Source organism: Canis lupus, chromosome 31 (genome assembly GCF_003254725.2).
Source record: "Canis lupus dingo isolate Sandy chromosome 31, ASM325472v2, whole genome shotgun sequence".
In the NCBI taxonomy this organism is placed as follows: domain Eukaryota; kingdom Metazoa; phylum Chordata; class Mammalia; order Carnivora; family Canidae; genus Canis; species Canis lupus.
Genome location: NC_064273.1, coordinates 24,680,940 through 24,690,243, shown reverse-complemented (window position 1 = coordinate 24,690,243; position 9,304 = coordinate 24,680,940). Strand labels below are relative to the sequence as shown.

The 9,304-nt window shown below is 40.1% G+C and overlaps 1 pseudogene; it reads left to right on the top strand.

Moving 5' to 3' along the window:
* The first annotated feature begins 1,223 nt into the window (after nt 1-1,223).
* On the top strand, nt 1,224-8,764 carry LOC112661639 (40S ribosomal protein S26-like; annotated as a pseudogene).
* The last annotated feature ends 540 nt before the right edge of the window (nt 8,765-9,304 follow it).

Sequence of the window (9,304 nt, the reverse complement as noted above, 5' to 3'; positions counted from 1 at the left end):
ATCATAGACTGGGTGGTTTAAACAACAGACATTGACTTCTCACAGCTTTGGAGGCTGTGAAGTCCAAGATCAAGTTGCCAGCCAATTTAGCTTCTGATGAGAGCCCTCTTCCTGGGTTTGTTATCACAGGCGAGTTCTCGCCTATCTCTTCTTCTTTTTTTTTTAAGACTTTATTTATTTATTCGTGAGAGAGAGAGAGAGGCAGAGACACAGGCAGAGGGAGAAGCAGTCTCCATGCAGAGAGCCTGATGCGGGACTCGATCCCAGGACTCCAGGATCATGCCCTGGACCAAAGGCAGGCGCTAAACTGCTGAGCCACCCAGGGATCCCCTCGCCTATCTATTCTTATAAAGACACTAGTCCCACCATGAGGGCTCCATCCTCATGATGTAGTCACCACCCAAAGGCCCTGCCTCCTAATACCATCACACTGGGGATTGGGGCTTCATATAATTTAGGGGAAGACACATTTAGCACATATCACTTTCCAAATGGTTCTTCAAAAGAACCACTGTAGGGACTGGGGTGTCTGGCAGGAGGGGGTATGACGTCTCTCCACCCTTACTCCCTCCCCACCATCCCTCATCCCTAGACATCTGGATGCCAGCTAAGTCAGACCAATACCTAGGCCTCACAATGGCATGGGCCCTGAGTGGTGGTTCTTGGGAAAATCAGGCTGGAGTTTCTTGGATTTGTCAGGAGGGACATGGACAAGGTACCTGACTCTGATCTAGCTAAGTCTGATGAGAGCCTGGCTAGAGTTCCTCCTAAGCAAAGTGAAGAGAGGCCCACATCTGCAGACTGTCTGGAGCCCGGTGCTGGGTGTTCTATGGGTTAAATGAGAACTATGCAAGGCAACCATCTTTAGAAGTCTTGAAAGGACCCTATGGATGGGGTCTACTTGACAGGGCAAGGGCATCCTTGGAGAAGAAGCTGTGCGAGGTGTTCCATCAGAGGAAGTTGCTAAGCAGGGCTCATACTCAGTCATCTAGGCACATGGCTTACTTCATAACTAGAAGGACTTTGATAGTCAAAGTCAGGGAATGAGGCAGTATGAGGGCCTTTCGGGTATTCTCACAATCACTCCATGAGAGAAAGTATTGAGTGTACCTTGGGCATCTCTCCCCAGAGGGCCCAAAACACAAAATTGCAGCAGTTCCAGCCAACTAAGACTATGCCACTCCTCTCACACTTCCCACCCTCCTACATCCTACCCTGGAGGCATGAGAAACATGCTGATGGAAGAGAAAGGAGAGCAGGAAAGAGCAAAGAAGCTGACCAGATACCCTTCCCCCACTGTGGACTTCCAGGCCCCCTTAGACCCCACAGACCCGAGCTATGGCAGATGGGAGAAGGTTTCTGTTGACCGAAGTACTCTGGTAGTACTCCAGGCTGAACTTTCTAGTACTGGAAAACAAAATTTATGATACAGATATTATCTAGAGGCAAGAAAGGAGAGCTGACAGAGGGCTTGAAAGAGTATTGTCTTCTACTTTGCTCCCTAATATGCCTGGCCTATTCAAAAAATGATTTTTTTATCTAAAGCATAATTTTTCAGCAATGAAACTGGTTTGCCTATTAATCCAACCCTGAAGGAAAGACCCAACAAAAAGATGATGTTTCAAGAAACACCATTAGCATTATATTTAAAATAAGGAAAGAGCTCACAGGGGGCTTCTTTGTGGGCCACCACTCATGCTAGTTTATCGCCTGTAGTCTTTCCTGGTGGTGGTGGCAGGTAAGTGGTATGCACATCTAAAAACTGAGTCCTTCATTTAGACTAGCCTCAAGTTTCGAATGCCAGTCAGAAAAGGATAAAATAAATCAAATGACTTGATAAAGTCACTCAGAATTAGTAGAAATAGGGATGCCTGGTGGCTCAGTTGGTTATGCTAACTCTTGGTTTTGTCTCAGATCATCATCTCATGGGTCCTGAGATCAAGTCCAACTTGGGCTCAGCACTCAGAGGGAGTCTACTTGAAGATTCTCTCCTCTGCCCTTCCCCTGACTTGTACACACAAACACACACACACTCTCTCTCAGTCTCTCTTTTTCAAATAAATAAATCTTTTAAAAAATATATTAGAAATAAAAAAAGAAAATAACAGACCCACAGTATGAGCAGTAATTTCTCTTCACTGTGCTCAGGTTTTCCTGGGTCCTTTTTCTATAAACCAATCAAGCCTTCCCCATAGACTACAGACGTGAGGGATTCTTGGACATTACGTCAAGCACTTCTATCACTTATACCACATTGTCTAGGGGACACTTGCATCATTATTTCCAAGAAAATATCTATAAGAAATAGCACTGCAAATATTATAAAACTTGTTTCCATCTGAGGCACAAAACATTTTTCCCTAAATCTATAAACTAGAAAATAACATTAAGAAATAAAATTATTCATATAAATTTTAAATTCACAAGGGAAAGAAAACATTCCTAAAGCTGAATTGTCTAACACAGTGGTCACTGACCACTGTAGCTATTTTCTTTTTTTTAAGATTTATTTATTTATTTTTGAGAGAGAGAGAGAGAGAGAGCGTCTGCATTGGTGAGGGGGTGGGCAGGCAGGGAGCAGTGGCAGAAGAAGAGGGAGAGAGAATCTCAAGTAGACTCCCCACTGAGTGTAGAGCCCGATGGAGGGCTCAATCTCAAGACCCAGAGACCTGAGCCAAATTCAAGACTAAAGCTTAATTGACTGAGCCACCCAGGAGCTCACCCACCTCACTGTAGCTATTGAAATTTAAATCAAAGTAAAAATAAACAAATATCCAGTTTCTCCATCACATTAGCCATGTTTCAAGTGTTCAACAGCTACATGTGGCTAGTGGCTACCATATTGGACCTGTAATACAGAGCACTGTCATCATTACAGAAAGCAATATTGGACAACGCTGTTCTAGAGTTTCAGAGCCAATCATTTTGACACTGGGAAAACAACTCCTGTTTTCTCTGCATGACTAAATTCTTAATATTTTAATCCTCAGTGAATCTGAGCTTTTGTAAAGTATGAAGGTATATCAGAGGCTTGTAAAAACAGAGTATTATTCTCCATATTAGAGACAGATCAAGTTCCCTTGATAACTTTATTTTTTAAACAGCCTTACAAGGGTCAAAGACGGGCAAAAATCCAGAGTTGCAACACTTTTTCCTAGAAGCTTAATGCCTTTCAGATTGCTTGCAAACCATAAAAATTCAGCACTGGGGAATTTAAAATGTTAAGTTAGTGACCTCATACAATTAGCTGGTTCTCCAAAGCTTTCATGGTTTTTCTGCTAAACACAGAATGCACTTCTTTGTATCACATTCTTTTCCCATATTTGTAATTCTCACTTCCTTTTTACATGATACATGAATTTTAAAATATTAAGGCTACATTATTCACTGACATGAATAGATATATGAGTGCAAGGGTTGAAGAAAAGAGAACTTTCAAGGAAAATTTTTGGAATTCTGTGATCTTACAGACTAATAAACCTAGAGACCTAGTATTTACTTGGAACAAGAACAATTATGAGTTTCAAATGTTTGATATTTTGCTATACAGCTCTTCTTCCCCACAAAAATCAAACTGAATAAATCTTTGTCAGAATTTAAATTTTCCTCTCATTGCTTTCTCTGGAAATACTTGGTAGACTGGGTCATCAAGACCTTACATTCATTGTCTAATGAAAACATGATCAAATCTCAGACATTTTAGCTAATGTCTAGCCCAAATATGTTAATCTGCCTACAGTGGAAAAAATAGATATTTAACCTGTAGATTCTCATTGTAGTTTTTAAATTTTTTTTTTTTTGAAGGAGAGAAAGAGAATGTGCATGCAGAGCAGGAGGGGCAGAGAAGAGGAAGAGAGAAACTCAAGCAGACTCTGTGCTGACTGGGGATCCCTACATGGGGCTCATCCCAGGATCCCAAGAACATGACCTGAGCCGAAATCAAGAGTCCACCACTTAACTGACTGAGCCACCCAAGCACCCCTTGTATAATGTTTATTGTGGCTACCATTGCATGGTTCTGACAGTCAAACATCTGAAAATAAATTATTATGATAAAGAATGTTATTTTTAATATATGCAAAATTTATATTTTTAACAAGGCACTTTTTTAAATGGAAGGAGATCATTAATATATTCTCCTATCCTTTCCTACAATTAAAGAAAGACTTAGAGAGACCAACTCTAGAAAATGAATTAATAGTGTTCAACAATTTAGGCAATGCTACTAATTTTCAAAAGTTTACTATGATCCTCATAGGATGTTCCAAGACCTAGTCATAATATTGGTATAAAACAAACCACATAGGATATTAGAATTCAGAGAAGGGAAAGAGAAACAAAAGTTTGGGTAAAAATAATGGTAAAGACTTTGAATTTCCAGGATGGGAAGCATCCCAAGAAATTCCAGATGAAATAGGCAGTGAGAAAAGGAAATAACAGGGAAAATGCTGTAATCGGGACTTTTCAGACTTTAAAGTGCAAGGGAGTTACATCTCACCCAAATGAAGCTTTTGACAAAATAAATCTAGATTAGGAACTGAGACTTTGCTTTTCTAACAAGCTCCCAGGTTTTAAGTAACAAAGTCACAGTAGACTCAACTATTATCATCAGTACATAACCCACATTTACACTGATGCTTTGATATTGAAGACTGATCCTCAAATAGTTTCCCTCATTTGATCATAAATGAATGAAATAGGATTCTGTGAAATATCTTGTCTTATACATCAACTCAAATCTACACCTGTCTCTCCCAAGCTGGCTGGCATTAGATATGCCAGTAGTACAAACATTCCATGCTCAGAGAAGTTTGGAAAATGTTAAGTCAAACACAGATAAGTTTCTTTACTATAAGACTCTCAGAGTCTTTAACACAGTGTACATTATGAATGAATCTTCAAGAGGGAGAATTGACCACACATAATGCTTTCTTCCTGGTTAACCTATGAATACTTCCTGGAGAAACTTGCCTACGTGGTGAAGAGCGATGTAATGACAAGTTCTGACGTCTCAATGGTTCTTAGATTCATAGATACTACTTTGGTCAGTGTAATTAGTGACACATTTTTAAGAGTAAGTCACTGATAAAGGAGTTTTCAAAGATGGTCAAGGCACCAGGTTAGAAATAATGATGGTCTTTGTACCAATCAGATGGAGCTCAGCAGAGAATGCTAGTGTAGAAAACCCCAGAAAGAACATGATGCTGACAAAGTACAGAAGGCATGGTATAGAATTTGGATGTGGAAAACCACCTTTTCACATGGCACAGTGTAGCTGTACCCTCTAAGGAAATGATAGTAGCAAACAGGATAGACTAGTCCTCTGTGTACCAAACAGAAAGAGAGTGGCTCATCACAAGTAAGAGCAGAAGTGCCCCACCCAGGGACATGGTTTAAATAGAAGATTTTCAGTCATCACAAGTGCCTTGTGATCATTGCCTTTCCATGTGGGGAGCAAGAGGAAATGTTTTCCAGCACAAGATGTGGGAAGATTGATCTCATCTCTGCCCAATATGACAACCAGGAGAGATCTTCTAACTATACAAAACACATGAAACCTAATGCTTCAAGAAATACTTCTTGACCTCTCTTTAAACTGGTTTTGTTGAAATAAATAGTAGATTGAAGTTTTGCCTAGGGCAAAGAAGCCTCAACCAAACTGACTTTCTCTTTTACACAAGTGTAGAATTGTACGTTTTCCAATTACACAAGGAAGTAGCAAATATACGCTTATGATAACTGAGTCTACCAGACATCAAAGACCCATCTCATGAAACTGGGGTGTAATGGTTCCCAAAATGTAACTGTAACTGAATCACCTGGAGAGCTTGTTAAAACACAGATTCTTGGGACCCACCATGGAGTTTCTGATCCAGTTAGACTAGGATGGAACCTTAGGATTCTCATTTCTAACAAGTTTTCCGTTGATGCTGCCACTGCTGGTTCAAGATCCTTACTTTAAAGAACTCTGCTGGAATGAAATTTCCCTCACAGGTGAAGAGTCTGGGGCATATAAAAGATATTATCCCCTAAGGTGGGACCACAAACAGCTCCCCTGACCACAAGTCTGTGTGCCATCTCCACTCCTGTATCGAGAAAAATTGTGAAAGACTTTGATGTGGGCAAAAGATGACCATTGTGTCCTGTCCATCTACTCTTCTAATGTATCTTTGCTTCCACTGCCTTTCAGCTGTTTTACAACCATGAAAGTTGTAGAGAACTGATCGTAATGCAAATGATTATTTTGTGAAGAAATGCAAGTGACTTGAGATCTGTGAAATACAATTGGCTGTTGGGCTGTCAGTACTCACCAAACATGCATCATATGTAATACTAGGCAGCATTCTCAATCACCTGTGTGTGCACATGTGTGTGCATGTGTGGAGGTACTTTCAACACCCTCTTGAATTTGTAACAGTTTAGTAGTGCTTTTTGAGTGGCAAAATAAGGATCTCCAAAAATCTGCAATAAAATCTCTGGCAAAAGTCAAAACTAACTTTTTCCATATTCTGGAAATTAACCAAAGAATTACAAAATTCCAAGTCATGTTTATCAAGAAAAAATGGCTGAATCTTGGTAAGAACCCTCTTTCCCTCCCTAGCTACATGGTAGCCTAGAGGGCCAAATATTTCATACCTGTGAGAGCTGGGCAAACCAGCAACCTAACTGAAGAGGACAGAATGGGTTTGGAACTTCCCAAAAGCCCCATAATTGCCAACATTTGACCAGCTTATGGCAAGCTTATTGAAAATCCCCATTCTGAGGACGTGTCTTTATTTCACCTGACTCAGATCAGGCTCTGTACCAACATCCCTGATTCTAGGGAATTGGAAAGAAAAAAAAATCGGTGGCAATTGTTTAACATTGCAGCTGTCTGAGATGATGTTACTGAATGAAGCTAATCAAAACACCTGAAAAGAACAACAGGGGAATTTGAGGTCCATAAGGGACTTTGAAAAGCTCACATGCTTTCTTGGAAGTCTAGAACACCATGTGCAGGGGTGTGCATACACCGAAAAGTCCTTAAAAGGTCCTAATCTCTCATCTCTACCTTGCCTTGAGGCTCTGCACAAGCTGAGGCAGAGTTGTGAACTGCCAACAAGATAACTGAAGATCTAGCGCAACACACACAGGCTGGGAGAGTTATTAGTTCAAAGTGTTTATGGAAATCTCTGTCTAATCATTAGCTGACCACCAAGCTAACCAGGCAGAGACTTCAATGGCCACATATGACAAAGAACACAGGCTTTATAGAAAGAGTGCAGGAAAGTCACTAAGCACATGAATAAGCAAACAGCAACCATATAACAAAAACAAAAAAACATCAATGACAACAACCCTGGGGAAAGCATCTGATTTCCAGAGTTGCCACAATATATTGTTTAAAACAGAAAAATGTGAGACACACAAAGAAATAGGCATGTATAGCCCACACAAAAGAAAACAACCAGTCAATTCTCCCTAACATAGTCCAGACTTTGGACTTCTTAAACAAAGACTTTAAATCACCTAATGAACCAAAGGAAACTATGTTTAAAGAACTAAAGGAAAGTATGGGAACAATTCAAAAATACAATCAAGACATCAATTCCATTTACAAAAGAAAAAAATAGAAATAAATTTTTTGAAGCACAAAATTTGTATACTGAAAATCTACAAAATGTCAGTGAAAGAAAGAATATCTCAATAAATGAGAAAACATCCCATATTTATGAATCAGAAGGCACTGTTATTGTTAAGATGGCAATATTCCACAAATTGATCTATGCATTCACCTCAATCCCTCTCAAAGTACCAGCTGCTATTTTTTGCGGAATTTGACATGCTGATCTTAAAATTTATATGGAAAAAGAATATTCAAAGCAATTAAAAAGATTTAGAAACATGTAGGATTTTTTTTTTTTTTTTGAGAGAGAGAGAGTGTAAGCATAAGCACACCAGCAGAGGTGGAGAGGTGCAAGGGAGGGGCAGAGGGAGAGAGAAAATCTTAAGCAGGCTCCACACCCAGTGTGGAGTCCAACACACCACTCCATCTCATGACCTGAGCCAAAATCAAGAATCAGATGCTTAACCAACCGGGCCACCCAGGCATCCCAAAACTTGTAGGATTTAGACTTCTCAGTTTCAAAAGTATTTACTACAAAGCTACAATAATAAAGTAGTAAAGACAATTTGGTACTGGCATAATTCAATGGATAAACAATAATCTTTCTTGGATCCTCGCTTCCAAGATAACAAAGAAAAGAAGGAATAATGGTCATGCCAGAAAGGGCTCTGGCCAAGTGCAGCCTGCTTGTTGCACCAACTGCATCCATTGTATGCCCAAGGCAAGGCCATTAAGAAGTTTATTTGGGCAGCCCGGGTGGCTCAGTGGTTTAGCGCCACCTTCAGCCCAGGGCCTGATCCTGGAGACCGAGGATCAAGTCCCACGTCGGGCTCCCTGCATGGAGCCTGCTTCTCCCTCTGCCTGTGTCTCTGCTTCTCTCTCTGTCTCTCATGAATAAATAAATAAAATCTTAAAAAAAAAAAAAAAAGAGTTTGTTATTCAAAACATAGCAGAGGCTGCTGCCATCAGGGACATTTCCTAAGCAAGTGTCTTTGATGTTATATGCTTCCCAGTGTGATACTACTTCACTGTATGAGCTGTGCTGTGCACAGCAAGGTAGTCAGGAATTGCTCTCCTGAAACATGGAAGGACCAAACACTCCTACCCCGACTGAGACCCAAGGGTGCTACCCCAAGACTTTCAACAAAGCCCATGTGAGGAGCTAAGTCCTTAAGGACTGAGGAAACACTGTTCTCTGGAAAAAAAAAACATAAAATGGAGGGTATACTTTAAATACATACACACATAACAACAACAACAATCTTTTCAATCAAAAGTATTGGAACAACTGATGCAAAGGAATAACAATTGAACCCCCTACCTCACACTCTATATAAAATTACCTATATATTTACAAATATTATCTCCCATTCTACAGGCTGTCTTTTCATTTTGCCGAACATGTCCCTGGTAATTAAACTGCAAGGCCAAATGTGTCTTCTCCACAAAAGCAATATTATTTGTATATCAGCCACTTGGGGGTGGAATTCACCTGGGTGAGCTAATCTAGGAGCAATTTTAGAAGATATGTAAGAAATGGCAACGGCATTCCTACTTCCAAAGGATGAGCTTATACACAAACTTAGATCAGACCCATTCTTCTGTTCTTCAAAGATTGTTTTACGTGTGTCCTTCTTTCCATTGCTGTGTTTAATCAGATCTATGCTGCTTTCCTACAGAAAACTCCTGAACATATGT